We start from the raw sequence: 12,564 nt of genomic DNA, 5'->3' as shown, positions 1-12,564 counted from the left end.
AAAAAAAAAAAAAAAAAAAGAAATTAACAAACTGAAATATAAAACAATAAAAGTCACTTAAGAGATCCTAAATGATTTATGTTTTCATTATCAAACGTACTGCATTACAATATAGAATAAGATACCAAAGATAAAACACAATAGCAACAAAACACAGCAACATCTCTATTAACAAACGTACTGGTGGGGCATGGTGGCTCATGCTTGTAATCCCAGCACTCTGGGAGCCAGAGGTGGGAGGATGGCTTGAGCACTGGAGTTTGAGACCAGCCTGAGCAACATGGAGAGACCTTGTTTCTATCAGAAAAACAGCCAGGTGTGGTGGCACATGCCTGTGGTCCCAGCTACTCAGGAGATTGAAGCAGGAGGATCACTTGAGCCTGGGAGGTTGAGGCTACAGTGAGCCAATGATTGCACCACTGCACTCTAGCCTGGGTAACAGAGTGAGACCTTGTCAAAACAAAACACACACACACACACACACACACACGCGCGCGCTCCAAATGTATCGATTTGTTGCTAGAAATGTCATTTTGTAGTACAAGTAATAATAAGAGCTTGTGAAATAAATTTAAGGTTTCTGGTGATGACAGGGTTTAGACAGCAGACATTAAAAACCAAGCACAGAGAGTGTGTGTGTGTGCCTATGTGCATACTATATAGAAAATAATAAGGTAAATATGGTAAAATATTAACAAGTGGGGAATCTGAATGAAGAAATATGGGAATTCTTTGTACTATTTTTGTAACTTGTAAAAAACAAAACAATCATGCCAGGTGTGGTAGCTCACATCTGTAATCCTAGCACTCTGGGAGGCCAAGGCAGGTGGATCACTTGAGGTCAGGACTTCAGGACTAGCCTGGCCAACATGGCAAAATCCCATCTCTACTAAAAATACAAAAATTAGCTGGGGGTGGTGGAGGCAGGGAGGAACCCCCCCCCCCCAAAAAAAAAAAAAAAAAAGGCATAAGAACCAATGCTCTACAAATCATAAAGGGGGTAGGGGTGCTGATGGACTGATGGGTGTCCCCTGACATTCATATGTTGAAGCCCTAAATCCCCTGGGCTGATATTTGGAGATGGGGCCTTGGGGAGGTAATTAGATTTAGATGAGGTTGTGTGGGCCATGAGGTATTTCTTATAAAAAGAGATACCAGAGCTTGCTCTCTTCTCCATTAGAGAATACAGTCAGAAGGTGGCTGTGAGCAATCTAGGAAGAGCCCTCACCAGAACTACCTGTCAGAAATATTATAAAGATAATTCTTGCTTTGAGTAAGAAGTTGAATTGGCCACTTACAAGGTCTCTTCCATTTCTAGTAGTTAAAATGAACTAGCAATTCTAAGGTCAAATATTTTAAGAGTACATTTGCCACTATAATAGTAAAGCTAAGAATACCACCATATGTTGAATTCTTTTACTACAAATAGCAGTTCAGCAAAAACATCCAAAATGGTCATTTTTAAAAAAACAAAGTGTAATATAAATAAATCTGTTGGAGTTCTAATTAGGATAGTGGAAGGGCTCAGACTGTTCCTGGAACCTGAAACATGTGAATTAAGTTTCTGGAGCAGGATAAAGCCTTAACAATCAGAACAGAAATGTAGCTATCAAATTTTCTGTACTAAAAACTGCTATCCTTAAAAATTACAGCTGTCTACTGATTACTTAATGAGGTGATTGCCAGGGCATTCTTTTTTAACAACTTACGTATTTTAAAATTGTTAAAATTACACAACCGTTTCTCTTAAAACTGTTTTTGTTTAAATTCTAGCTCTAATATTTAGTAGCTAGGTGACCACCGGCAAATTACTTAATCTCAACAAATTTTTACTTCCTTACCTGGGTGGGCTATAATATCTACTCCAACACTATTATAAGATTTAATTAACAAAGTGTGTATAAAGCTCTTAGAATACTGTAAAGTCCATAACAAAAGCTTATTTAGTGGTAATCAATATTTGCAAAACTAATATATTAAAAAGAAAAACCCAAACATAGATAATTTCTTCTCTTTTTTTTGAGACAGAGTCTTGCTCTGTTGCCCAGGCTAGAGTGCAGTGGCAGGATCTCTGCCTCCCAGGTTCAAGCAATTCTCCTGCCTCAGCCTCCTGAGGAGCTGCAGTTACAGACGCCTGCCACCATAACTGGCTAATTTTTGTATTTTTAGTAGAGATGGGGTTTCACCATGTTGGCCAGGCTGGTCCCAAATTCCTGACCTCAAGTAATCCACGCACCTTGGCCTCCCAAAGTTCTGGGATTACAGGGTGAGCCATCACTTCAGGCCCAAAGCACAGATAGTTTCTTAGTCAACCTTTATGTACTATTTTTCTTTTCAAGAGTTTTAGTCTATCACCCATGCTGGAGTGCAGCAGTGCCATCACTGCAACCCTGAACTTGAGCTCAAGTGATCCTTCTACCTCACCCTCCTGAGGAGCTAGGACTACAGGCACATGCCACCCCACCCAGTTAACTGAACTTTATTTTTTGCAAGGCCAAAGTATGTTGAATGTTATGGGATTGAAACAGAAGTATTTGCTCCAAGATGCTCACCTAGCATCATGAATTACAGTTAATCTTTCGGATGACCAAAGGGTTGCCTTTAAAAGTTAGAATATTAATTTTAAATTTATTAAGTGTAGAGAATTGGTTAACATCCCTCCATATCATTGGCTCTCTTCTTCTACCACGGAAATATCCAATCTTAAAACATGTAAACCTATTTCCTTCCTTCTTTTCTCCTTCCTTCCCTTACTATTTTATTTTATTTTATTTTTTTAAATTCCCCAGCCGGGCACGGGGACTCATGCCTGTAATCCCAGCACTTTGGGATAGCAAAGCAGGTGGATCATTTGAGGTCAGGAGTTCAGGACCAGCCTGGCCAACACAGTGAAACCCCATCTCTACTAAAAATACAAAAAGTAGCCAGGCATGCTCGTACACACTTGTAATCCCAGCTATTCAGGAGGCTGAGGCAGGAGAATTGCTAGAACCCGGGAGGTAGGGCTTGCAGTGAGCCGAGATCGCGCCGCTGCACTCCAGCCTGGGCGACAGAGAGAGACTCTGTCTTAAAATAAATAAATAAATGAATAAATAAATAAATAAATAAATAAATAAATAAATATTTCCCTACCTCCTTGCTTTTAATAAGAAACAGGGTCACCTTAAATGTTGTCCAGGCTGGAGTGCAGTGGCTATCCCACTATTGCTCAGCATGGGAGTTTTAACCTGCTCTGTTGCCAACCTGGACCAGTTCACCCCTCCTCAGGCAACCTGTTAGTCCCCTACTCCCAGGACACCCTATTGATGCTGAATTTAGTGCAGACACTCAATCCATATGTAGCACATAGTGTGCTACCCTCCAAAACTCCCAGGCTGAAGAGATCCTTCCACCTCAGCCTTCCAAGTAGCTGAGACTACAGGCACATGCCACCACATCCAATTCCTTTTTCTTTCTCCTTCTTTCATTCTTTCTATGTTCAAGTTTGTCATAAATATAACAGTATAATCAAAATATTTTTTCTTTCTGATCAGAAAACAAATCAATCAGCATGCGTAGGCCATTCTTTGCTTTTTCCATCCCCCTTTAATAGTTATTGCTTCAAGAGAATTTCCCTGTCTCCCAAATGCCAGAAGACTCTAGTTCTACAGTTGGGAGATGTTTTATCTTTCCACATTCTGTATCCTAGTTGTGGTGGGGACTACAAAAATCCGTATGTACTAAAACTTACAGAACTGTACACCACAAATCAAATTTCTAAATATAAACTTAAAATTCACCTGTCTAAAGCCTCCTTTGTTTTCAATGTCCTCTTTCTGGTTTCAAAATAAAATTCCTCTGTTCCATTTTCCTAACCTTCAGAAGTAACTGTGTACCTTCCCGACTGTGCTTCTTCAATTAAGAGCTATAAAATTTATATAGCTTTAATTGTAAAACCTAACATTAAAAAGTTACTTATAGATCAAACTACTTGCCACATAACCAAAATCTAAATTTTAATTTAAACCCCCAAATTACAAAGTTTTTGGGTAAGATTAAATTGTGTTAAGTATTGTTTTACTCTTATCACTCCTCTTTGAAATTTGATAAACTATTATTTAATATAGTTTCTTGGTTAATAAAAATATTTAATAAACTACAATACATATCTTTAAAGTACACTGGATAAATTAGAATTCTGTGCTTGCCCAACCACCTAACCAATCTTAGCAAAAAGTTCAAAGTTTTTTTGTTCCTTAGTGACCATTTCTCCAATTTCCCAATTGTTTTTGATGTTGTTCTAAATGTATCCTTAATATGTCTCCTTAAGGAGTCTTTCAGAGCATCCACTGGCATAGGGCCTTTATGTAACTAGGAAAAATACATCCTTCTGGGGAAATACAGACACTTTTGGCAAGGAGCCAACGCCTTGGAGAGAGGAGAAGTGGAGGCAGTTTCCTCTGGGAGGCCTAAGCTAGGACACAGGACTCTGTAAGCAGAACACAGGCTGACTTGTTGCTTCCTTCAGTCCAGCGTCTTTGGGCAGTACACAAGCTGCACAACCATATATAGCAGCCCTGTACCTTCAGATTGTTCACTGGCAAACGGGGAAGAAAAAAATGAATTATTAACTTGGATACCTATTCTCCAACCACATACATGCATCCATCTCTTATCCTTCAGATTCAAGATTTACTCAGAAGGGATCTTCCAACCTCATAGGGAACCTATCCTTCCTGTATCTTTAATTTTCCCTTTTCATGGTTCTCTTTTCTGCTTTAAATATGGTCAAGACTCATGTCTTGATATTATGTAATATTAAAGAATATTAAATTCAGAAGATACACAGAAATATAGTACAGTCCTCTGAGATAGGGGAAATGGATATTATCCTTATATCACAAATCAATATATTTAAAACTTAAGCCAGGTTAACTTGCCCCAAAATTAACAGCTGGCACAAAGTGACAAAAAGGACTAAACCTAGGTTTAAAACAATTGTTTAAAACAATTAGTCCAGAGTCCACTTTGAGTATTCAATATATCTAAAAATCAAGAGATTTTTCCTCCTACCCCTTTAACCTTTCACCTTTGTAACTTGACCTAGATTATTTTAAGGTCACCAAGGATCTCACAGCCAAATCGAAAGACTATGTGTCACATATTTTTCTGAACTCTGCTACATTTTGCTCTGATAATCCTGTTTTTAGATTATTCTCTTCTGCCCCGATTTCTATAGTGGCTTCCTTATTTTGTCTTGTTCTTCCCTTGCCATAGACTGTCCTAGACATCCTATTACATTTCTCTATCTAAATAAATCTACTCCTTTGCAGTTTATCATGAAAGTAGTTATCTCAAATATGTAGTTAAGACTCTAATTCATATCTCTATTCCTGTAATGCTGCCATTTCCTATTTTATCAATCTATTCCATTCTAGGCTTTTGACCTTCATTAACTGTAACTGTGGCCTGATCCTATCCAGTATTCATTTCTTATAGCAGTAATGTCCCAAAGGGTGGAATACAAAGACTGTTAGTATATTGGATGATTTTAAGTGATCCATAGAAAACTACATAAAATCATGTTTATTTTAAAATACACTGGGGGGAAGCTAACGCCAAATAATCATAAAAATTTTCTTTTAAACGGCCAGATGCGGGGGCTCATGTCTGTAATCCCAGCACTTTGGGAGGCCGAGGTGGGCGGATCACGAGGTCAGGAGTTCGAGATGAGCCTGACAACATGGTGAAACCCCATCTATACTAAAAATACAAAAATTAGCCAGGCGTGGTGGCGGGCGCCTGTAATCCCAGCTATTCAGGAAGCTGAGGTAGGAGAATCACTTGAACCCGGAAGGGAGAGGTTGCGGTGAGCCAAGACAGCGTCACTGCACTCCAGCCTGGGCAACAGAGTGAGATTCCATCTAAAAAAGAAAAGAAAATTTCTTTTAAATTCATTCAATTAGAAGACAGTGAATTGAGTTGAAGAAAAATATTAAGAGTAACAGGCAGGTGGTTTGAGACGAAGCAGAAACTGTGAACGATTTAAGTTTGGAAAATACTGGCCAGTAGGAAACCCATGTAGTTGAGTGAGGCACTCAGGCTCTGGATCAATAATTCAAATGCCATTTCTACCACTTAGAAGCTAAGTAACTTTGAGCAAATTACTTAAATCTCTTCCTTTTAGGCTTTCTGCAGTATGGATTTAAATAGATCATTCACAAAATAGTCTTAGTTTAGTACATGGCATAGTAAGTGCTCAAGAAATAATAATCACAATTATTCTTGATTTTTCTTAGCCATCACTGTTTCACTTATAATCAACTAGGCACTCAATCTGTACTATCAGTAATTTTCTGCACCAAACTTCCCTTACCTTCTTATACACCTTTTTAATCTCCTAGCACGAATCCAAAGATTACAAGATAACTTTTAACATTAATCCTGAAGGCTGTGAACACCTTGGGAGTGGACCAAATGCCATATTGCTCTGATTCACTGGGCCTTACAAAATTAAAAGAATAGTTAATCTTTGTTGAATAAGCTAAAAATTTTAAAAATCAGATGTAAACAAATCTCACAATGCATGCTATTTAACACAAACTCTTTGAAGGTTACCTGTGATACTATTCTTAGAGGTAAAGGAAAAAAACCTGACAGCATTTTCTTTCGCTCCAAAAAGATACTTATCAGTTAATCTTGTGGGTCTATTCTTTTGTGTTTCTGACCCTCATTCATTCAATAACATATAAACTCTAGGTATATGCCAACCACCATACAAGGTGATAAGGACATGGAAACAGTCTAGTAGAGGAAAACAAACTAATATCAGAACACAGAAAATAGAAAAATTACTAGGTACTATGTATTGCTATGTAGTATGCTACATACATAATATCCAGTAGTTTTTTAAATACCAGACGTGCTCCACAAATGATATCCCATCTTCCCTTGAGGACATAGCAGCACCACACAGGGGTGAGTATATCACACTGACTATACTTCACGTAATAATTTCATTGCAATCTTTTGTTCAGACTCTTAGATATCAGCCAATCATGTCTGCCAATCAGACAAAAATTTCCTGTTGAAACTAAGTAACAGCCCTTGTCTGACTGGATTTGCCAGCAAATACAAGTAGTCACAGGCCCCAAAACGTGCTTTCTGATAACTTGGAGGAAAATAAGGACTAGAAGTGTAACTGGCAATACTGGGAGCAATGGCAGGCACTTCTAGTCCCAGCTACTTGAGAGGCTGAGGCAGGAGAATCTCTTGAGCCCAGGAGTTAGAGGTCAGCCAGGGCAACAGAGTTAGATCTGTCTCTTAAATAGAAAATTTACTAAAGTTATCCTCTCTCTATAGAACGCATTTATCCACAAAGGTGTTCTGGCTGATGCATCAATGAGATTAGCCAGGAATTTAAAATGTTGTGACTCAGAAAACTAACATAGTAACTCTCAGACTTGTAAGCAACAATTAACATAGACTACTGAGATAAGCTTTCATTGTGTTGTCCTATTCATAAGGTGACAAAATCACGCTTTACCGAAGTGAAAGTATGTCATAACTCAGACACAACTTTTGTATCTCCTTCACTGTAAGAATACAATTCTGTACTAACTTATGCAACATTTCACCAATCATCAATCCTTGTCATTTACAAATATGACATAAATAGCATCCAAAACACAAGTTACCTGATTTAACAAACTGAAGCAGTGTTTAGGGGTGACACTTGGAGGGAGACAGGGATATAATATAATCTTCAAAGACACTTTATCAGTAAAGAGTGTGGGGTGGGGGTAAGAAGAAGACGGGGACTGGAATGAGCCAGAACTTCTGCATTTTCAGCTATGAACAAGATACTCATCCCAAGGATATTTACTGTAGAGCATAAAGAAATCGCTAAGAAGCAAAATCCTGCATATAAATAGATATATTAGGGATAAGGGGAGGTGAAATTTTCTTATGTACCTAAAGAAATATACACATCACCCTGAGAATATACAGATTATTTATTGCTTGGAAGAGAGTATTTTCTTCTACCAATATCCTACCATTCTCCCCCCATTATTAGTTGACCTTTTACGATGTACTAAGCATAGTAATAAGTCCTTTACATACATTATCCATTATCTTTTTTTACTTCTATAATAAGCCTTTGAGGGAAGTCCTATTATCATCACCATTTTACAGATGAGGGAGTATTCTACCAATAATATGTCAGATGCTCAAATTTAAAAATTATATCTATGACATGGTAGAGTTAGTTTTAAGTTATCTCTAAGCACTCAAATAGAAAAGGGCGCAAAAAAATTAGCCTCTACCCCACCTCCAAAGTGGATATAATCCATTTTTACAACCTGCAACACTTTAACCTTAGCATGCAACAATGTTCATATACTAGTCAAGTTAAAGAAAAACTACCAGTTAATAATGCTTTATCTTATTTAGTTACTACAGTTTATAATTTACAAGGCAGGCTGAAGGTTTAGAGCATCCCCTTTGGGTTCAGACAGTATGGAATTGAACCTACACAATACTACCAATAACCGCTAAGTGACCTTGGTCAGACTACTCTCTCAGATTTCATTTCTTCATCTGTAAAATGGGGATGATCATAATACCATTTCCCTCAAAGGTCTGTTGTGGGGATTTAAAAAAAAAAATGTATGAAAAGGGCTTATTACTGTGCTCAGTGTATAGCAAAGGGTCACCTAATGGAGAACAGCCACACATAAGCTAAGCAGAGCAAACAAAATCACTTAAAAAGGCTATATTCTGAAAACCCATTTACAGAAAAGGAGAGAAATACTATTTGACTACACGCTAAAGACAAAATTCAAATTCAATCTATTCCTAATTTTTTAGGGGATCAATGCATTTGGGGTGAGCTAGAAAAGATGCTGCAGTGCATCTGTGACACACACCTAAAAATGGCTCCAGTCAAAGCAGCATCTTAATTACCAATATGGGAGGTGAAATCTAGTTTTGAAAAATGCTGGGGTTAGGCTTGGTAGGTGCTTAATATCACCGTATTATTTTTATTTGCAGGAGTAAGCTATTAAGTACTCAACAATCAAAAATCCTCCGATTTTTCTGGTGCATTCCAAATGAAAATCTTACAGCAGAGCCGCCTACTGTACAATTCTAAGTACTCTAACGAGGTATGAATATGAACCCAGGCTGAAGACCAGCCAATGCGGAAATCCGGGTAGCTTTATAAGCCAGCAAAGATCAGGCATGTCAGACCCTCAAAAGATCCCAAATAATGTCAAAACACACATATATCCCTTTAAATTAAAGGTATTCCTCTCATGCAAAGGAAGGAAGCCTCTATCAACGTCTCCATTGGCCCCATGCCCTTTTCTTCAGTCCTAAAACGGGGCCTTTACCCTAACACCACCAATACCAACGCTATCTCAAAGACAGGGAGCTACCGAGATTTACCACGCAAGTTAGAGGATGGAGCGGCCTAGAGTGTGAAAAGACTACCCAATTCCTCCTCTGGAGTTGGGCAGCACTTCCCCAGCGGAAGTAGGGTTGGTCTTGATTCCCCGAAGAGCCTCTCATCTCATCAGGTCTTTAATTCAGACCCTCCTATACATTGCTCATTGCAAGTCCCACCCTCACTACACAGGAAGAGGTAGAGAGTGAAGGCCCCGGCTGAGTCCTTCAGTTGTTTGGAGGAACACATACCCCACACTAAAAAAAAAAAAAAAAAAAAAAAAGACTGCACGTCCGCCAGTCCAGGAAGACGGAAAAACCCTTCGCTTACCCGGCAACATGCGTAATCCCTTCGCAGGGCCAGGACTGGGGGTCTGGGTGGTAGCAAGACAGACCGGTCCAGAACTCCCGCTGCAGACCACATGGGGCGGGTCTGACTCCGGTTTCCCGCTCCCCAAGCTGGAGGCCGACTTCCCCAGACACAGAAATGATGGTAACCAAAGAGAAGGGAGATGCCCGGACCCGAGGCCCTCTCCACGCGGCCCCCTAGCCTCCGGGCGCCAAGGTCTGGGTGCGCTCCCACGCCCCAGGCCGCACGCTGGCCGTTCCCGAAGGGCCCTCTTTGATCGCGGCCCCCACACCCTAGCTTTCCTTACCGGTCAGGGTGAGTGTCAAGTTTGCGCACTTCTAGGGTCTCCGCCGATCTTTGATTGAAAGAAGGGGGAGGGAAAGCTGGGGTTAAAGGGGTGGCCGGAAGGGCCACCGGACTGGAAAAGCCGAAGCTGCGGATGGACAAACCGCCAAAGCACTTTCCCAGCTTCCCGAGAGGGAGCGAGCGAGCGAGAAAAAGAAGCAAGATGGCGGCTAGCCAGCCCCTACGTAATACGTCACAGCGCTGAGTACGTAGGGCAAATCTCCGCAAGACCACGCTCCTGCGCAGAGACGGCCGGATCACGTGAGGCCTCCGTGGCGACCTGACCCCAGCAGAGGGTGCTGGCGCTTCCTGCTGGACGGAGGGAGTTTCTGCAATCAGAATTATCTTTTCAGGACAAAGCTTCGACCTGAGACCTTTCCAAGAAGTCTTAAATTGAGCACATTTACAAGATGATAATAAGCCTCAGTTAAATGAGCACTCTTATGTCTGGTGGGTGGATGTGTAAATGGTTGAATCAGCAGTTTGCCAGTATGTTCTCAGTGAATTTGGGGGCAAGCTGAGAAGTCTTGGTGTATTGAAAAGTTATCACAGAGAGTGAAAGTAAAACTAATGTGAGGAACAGAGTAACATGGGCTACTGAGAGCACTTTTTAAGTTCCTGATTATGGATGTGAAATAAGCCATTCAGTTTATTTATATGATCTGTGCAGCACAGTGTTCAGCTCCGTTGAAAGTAGAGTTCAGCCGGGCGCGGTGGCTCAAGCCTGTAATCCCAGCACTTTGGGAGGCTGAGATGGGCGGATCACGAGGTCAGGAGATCGAGACCATCCTGGCTAACATGGTGAAACCCCGTCTCTACTAAAAAATACAAAAAACTAGCCGGGCGAGGTGGTGGGCGCCTGTAGTCCCAGCTACTCCGGAGGCTGAGGCAGGAGAATGGCGTAAACCCGGGAGGCGGAGCTTGCAGTGAGCTGAGATCCGGCCACTGCACTCCAGCCCGGGCGACAGAGCAAGACTCCGTCTCAAAAAAAAAAAAAAAAAAAGAAAGTAGAGTTCACCCATGCTGGCTTTTACCGCAAGTGTAACGTAGGCAGCTGCGTGTATCTGGAAGTGGGAGATTATAATGATGATAATATTATGTCAGAACAGGTGGTGAATGTTTAATAAATGGTATCTTTTGTCCTCTTTGTGAACTACCTATGACTTATTTAAAATTCAAGGATTTCTTACCACTTCTGGTCTGAACGATCTTCCCCGCCAGTAGCTAGTGTATGTCCATGGAATTGTCACTGTAGCAATGTTAAAATAAATGAAATAATAAACAGAGGTAAATTATGAACACCTCCCTCCCCACTGATTTAATTTGAAGTAGAAAAGTCTGGACTTGCTTGGTGGCTCATGCCTGTAATACTAATACTTTGGTAGGTCAAGGCAAAAGGATTGCTTGAGACCAGGAGTTCAAGACCAATCTGGGCAACATGGTGAGACCCTACCTCTGCAAAAAAAATTAAAAAGTAAAAAAGCTAGCTAGGCATAGTAGCACATGCTTGTAGTCCTAGCTACTTGGACTTGGGAGGCTGAGGCAAAAGGATCACTTGAGCATAGGAGGTTGAAGCTGCCGCGAGACTCTTTCTCAAAAATATTAAAAAGAAGAAAAGAAAAAGTTTTTCTTATTGATATAGGGTCATTGCCAGGGGAAAGCCCACTGATCATCCACAAGAGGACAAGGAATCATTACTTTAGTGAATTTCTACAATCTTCTAGGATCTGGTCTACAGTGTTCTGGTCACAAAAAACATCTTTCTTCGTGTTTTGGAGGCAGGGTCTCACTTTGCTACCCAGGCTGGAGTGTAATGGCATGATCACAGCTCACCGAAGCCTCAACCTCCCAGGCTCAAGCAATCCTCCTGTCTCAGCCTCCCAAGTAGTTGGGACTACAGGTGCTTGCCACCACACCTGGCGTTGTTTTTTTTTTTTTTTCTAGTAGAGACGCGGTCTTGCTATGTTGATTGGGCTGGTTTCGAACTCCTGAGCTCAAGCAAGCCTCCCGCATTGGCCTCCCAAAGTGCTGGAATTACAGGCATGAGCCACCACGCCCAGCCAAAACATCTGTCTTGAGCAATGGAGAACAACTTCAGCAATCAGATGAACTTAAATTAACCAAGGTCATAAGAATGACATGTATTAAGTTATTAATTTCCAAGAGCTTTAATTTATATGCTTGAACACTCACAACTGCAAAGCCAATACTTTTTTTTCTTTCTTTTTTTTTTACTTTTTGCCAGAAAGAGAATGTCTCCAGTGTTCCAGCATGGACCCAAGGTGTTGTTTTTTCTTGAGTACATTTTCTCATTCTCTTCCCTTCCCTTCCCTCCCCTCCCCTTCCCTCCCCTGCCCCTCCCCTTCCTTCCTTCCTTGCCTGCCTGCCTTCCTTCTTTCCTTCTCTTTTTCTTTCTTTTCTTTTCTTTTCTTCCCTCCCTCCCT

The 12,564-nt window shown here is 40.7% G+C and overlaps 1 long non-coding RNA gene across 1 annotated transcript; it reads left to right on the top strand.

Moving 5' to 3' along the window:
* The first annotated feature begins 9,627 nt into the window (after window positions 1-9,627).
* Window positions 9,628-11,715, top strand: LOC105526339. The gene is made up of 2 exons (XR_001004070.1): window positions 9,628-10,818; window positions 11,134-11,715. It is a non-coding gene; the product is annotated as an uncharacterized LOC105526339 (long non-coding RNA).
* The last annotated feature ends 849 nt before the right edge of the window (window positions 11,716-12,564 follow it).

The sequence above is a fragment of the Colobus angolensis genome, unplaced genomic scaffold (assembly GCF_000951035.1).
Source record: "Colobus angolensis palliatus isolate OR3802 unplaced genomic scaffold, Cang.pa_1.0 Scaffold59, whole genome shotgun sequence".
NCBI classification, from domain to species: domain Eukaryota; kingdom Metazoa; phylum Chordata; class Mammalia; order Primates; family Cercopithecidae; genus Colobus; species Colobus angolensis.
The sequence above is the reverse complement of the archived record's forward strand: the minus strand, read 5'-3'. Positions and strand labels throughout refer to the sequence as shown.